Source organism: Siphateles boraxobius, unplaced genomic scaffold (genome assembly GCF_051911475.1).
Source record: "Siphateles boraxobius isolate OS27281-9 unplaced genomic scaffold, OSU_SipBor_1 66, whole genome shotgun sequence".
NCBI lineage: Eukaryota > Metazoa > Chordata > Actinopteri > Cypriniformes > Leuciscidae > Siphateles > Siphateles boraxobius.
In genome coordinates, this window is record NW_027509193.1 from 15,273,232 (window position 1) to 15,276,995 (window position 3,764).

The following is a 3,764-nucleotide window of genomic DNA, read 5'->3' on the forward strand; positions in this document are numbered from 1 at the left end:
TATCCAACTTATCATTGGCCGTACAATTAAAATCTCCACCTAAAAATAACACATCTTCTGAATTTAAATCTTTCAAAACAGCATCCACCTTATCAAAGAAAATAACTCTCTCTAAACCTTTTGTAGGTGCATATAGATTCAGAAGCACCATGGTGATTTTCTCAAATTTTACTTTGATCTTTAAAAAACGACCATTAATTATTTCCTCAACTTCACAAGACAGAGGTAAAAAATGCTTTGAAAACAAAACCGCAACACCTCCACTAATAGAAGATTTGTGACTCAGGACAATCTGTCCGTCCCATTCTCTTCTCCAGTCGGTCTCATTTTGAAAATCACTGTGTGTTTCTTGTAAAAACAGAATATCTATTTGCTTTTGTCTAATAAACTCAAATAACATCATTCTTTTATGACCATCTCTGGCACCATTTAAGTTTAAAGATCCAATTTTAAAATTAGTCATTTTTGTTTTAGAGACCAGAACAAAAAGAAGAAGAGCTGCCAAAAGAACAATTTTTGGCAGAATTTTAGAAGTTGACAGCCTCATCATCTTTAGAATGGTTTTTTTTTAGTTTGTTCACAAGTTTACGAAGACGATAAATCTCTAGATTTTGAAAGGCTCCCTCTTTCATTAGATACCTCGCATCATTGATGAATTGTTTACAATCAGGAAAAAAATTCTCAACTTGCACTCCTTTCAATCCCTTTGTTTCTTGCAGAAATTTACTAATATCATCGGCGCTATACAAACACACCAAGCTTTCATTTTGAGAGCTTATAGACATATTTGAACATTGAGACACATTTGAGTCAGAGGAATCTCTATCACTGTCTGATCCCACATTCTTAACACCACCCTCATCCTTTCTTACTTGTTTAAAAGCTTTTCCACTGTTTTTTTTCTTTCTTTTAACTGGGATCTTGAAAACAGATTTTGCTTCCTTTTCAAAATCAACATCGTCCACCTCAATTTCATCAGCATCTGTTACACAGACGTTTTCAGAATGTTCAGCCTGCTCATCGGACTTCGAGAGAGTATCATTTTTACTAGGCTCAGTAACAATCTCAATGGTATCAGAATTATTCTCGGCAGCCACGACTGCGATCGGCCCGAGCTCAATCTCACCGGCCTCGATCACAGCCATACCGGCGTCAGCGTCATTCGCGATCTCAGCCGGAGGAAGAACAGAAACGCCCTGTCCCGTGCTTGTGCTCGCACCTGCACTGTCCTTTTTACTAGGACAATCACGAACAAGATGTCCAATCTTACCACAACTAAAACATTTAATTGTAGTGTCTGATGTTGCAAACACGGTGTAATCGAACCCATCAATTTTGCACTTAAAAACCAGATCGATCTCATCAACTCCATTTTTCAGAACCATGAAAACTTGTCTTCTGAATGAAACTAGATGCTTCACTAAAGGTGACTTACACCCGAGAGGGATTTTCTTTATAGGGGAAACCAGTTTTCCATACCGAGACAACTCTTGCACGAGTATTTCGTCTTTAATAAACGGAGGTACGTTAAACAGTATGACCTTTTTAGACGGGGTACTTAAAGGTAAAACAGTCACGAGTGAACCATTCAACACAACGCCGCTTTGGACAACATCATTTGCCTTTTCAACTGTTTTAAAAAAAATAACAATTGCACTGTTCATTCGCGATGCCGAGACAATATGATCATGCCCCACAATCTCTCCCACCGCTAAACAACACTGCTCCACGTTAATTCTAGACTCCACCTTCACTCCATGGCGGCGGGTTAAATCTTTAAAACTCATTGTGTTTTGGTTCGTCATGCCTCCCAGCACAACGCTGGTTGCAGACCAAAACACCTTTACAATTTAAATACACGAACAAGTTCAACACATAAAAACAAACATACACAAAAAAGATAGAAGATAGAAAAGTTTGTTAGCACACGGCCACAACACGCACTCACCCTCACCACACTCCGTTCACTCCCAGCATGCACGAGAGAGAGAGAGAGAGAGAGAGAGAGAGAGAGAGAGAGAGAGAGAGAGAGAGAGATCATTCCCTCCTTAATATCCTTCATAATTCAATCAATTTAGCAAACTACTGTATATAGACATGGGAACAGTAATATTATTTTAGTTGGCAGTAGGATTCTTTCAATTGCTTTGGTTTTATTCCCAGATTTGAAAAGGTGCTGAGCATCACCCTGAGTAGGAAACACTAAAACCAGTGATGTTAGGGGGTGTTACAACTATCATCTGTTGTAAACAGATTTAAAGGTAAAAATTTAATTGATGTTCAACAAATAAAAAGCAGATATAATACGGATGAACAAATGATAAAGCTCGGGTTGCTGAATATCGATCCCTTACTTCAAAAGCACTTATTGTTAATGATATGATTACAGTTTATAACCTAGATGTGCTGTGTTTGACAAAAACCTGGCTAAAAACAGACAATTACTTTAAATGCGTCCACCCCGCAAGATTACTGTTATAAACATGAGACTCGTCTGAAAAGCAAAGGGTGAGTGGTTGCTGTAATTACTCAGAATTACTGAGAAGTCTAGTTTAACATACTGTATAATTCTTTTGAAGTGTTGGTGCTTAATGTAACACTGTCTAATGTAAATGATAAATCACGTTTGAGATTTGTGCTGGCTACTGTATACAGGCCACCAGGGTACCATACAGACTTTATCAAAGAATTTGCTGATTTTCTATCAGAGTTAGTACTTAAAGGTGAACTCCGGCGCAAAATTAACCTGGGGTGTAATAACACATTGGTACCGAGTCGACTGTTCTCTGGGATTTGTTTTCATGATAATCGAATGTAAAGAGTTTTATCTCTAAAAACTTTTTAGCTTATAACGCTAGTATATGGGGCATATAATAAGTAAAAAGAGATCGCTAGTTAATACCACTAACAAGGCTCAAAATAGCCCCACACTAACACGGTAGCTTGATGAGGGTCTCTACATACAAACCGAAGCACTGAGAACTTTGTAAGTGTACAGACAGTTTAATAATAATATGCTTTATAAAGACAGTACCATTGCGGAGCCATCTTTGGAAAACAGTCTTGACCAGTCGAACCACGAACGCAGTGCTACGAGCTGAACTGCGACTTGGAATCTCACAGTTCAGCTCACATAGCTCAACGTTAGTGGTTCGACTGGTCGAGGCTGTTTCCTAAAGATGGCTCCTGCCTGTATGCCGGTCAAATGCATTCGGGCGCCGCATGATTAACATCGCGCACATCAACATCACACCTGCACACGGAACCCACATGTAGGAAACCATGTGAATCACGGCCGTTTCACACCGCAAGCGTGACCAATGCACTTTTTTTTTTCGCCGTGCATGTTAATCAATGAGTGCATTCATTGATTAACAGCGTTGACCTCAAGCAGGAGCAGTGCGTGATCAGCGGTGAAGCGTGAGTTTCAGCGAAGAGTCTATTTTTGCTGCGCTGCTCACGCTCAATTAAAGTGACAGCACACTTTTGATGGACAAAATAAATATGATTTCACCCAAAAAGTGCCCAAAATTTGCATGTCTGGTGTGTTTTAACCATAGACTGTAAAAAAATATGGACATAGTGTCCATGACGTCACCCGTAGGTTTCTGAAGAGCGTTTTTGAAGCCTAAAGTGGGCGGAGTCGGCCGCCACCATCTTGGCAGGGTGTCACCGCGCGTCACTCCCGGATAGGGATGGGAATTGATAAGAATTTAACGATTCTGATTCAATTATCGATATTGCTTATCGATTCGATTCCTTAT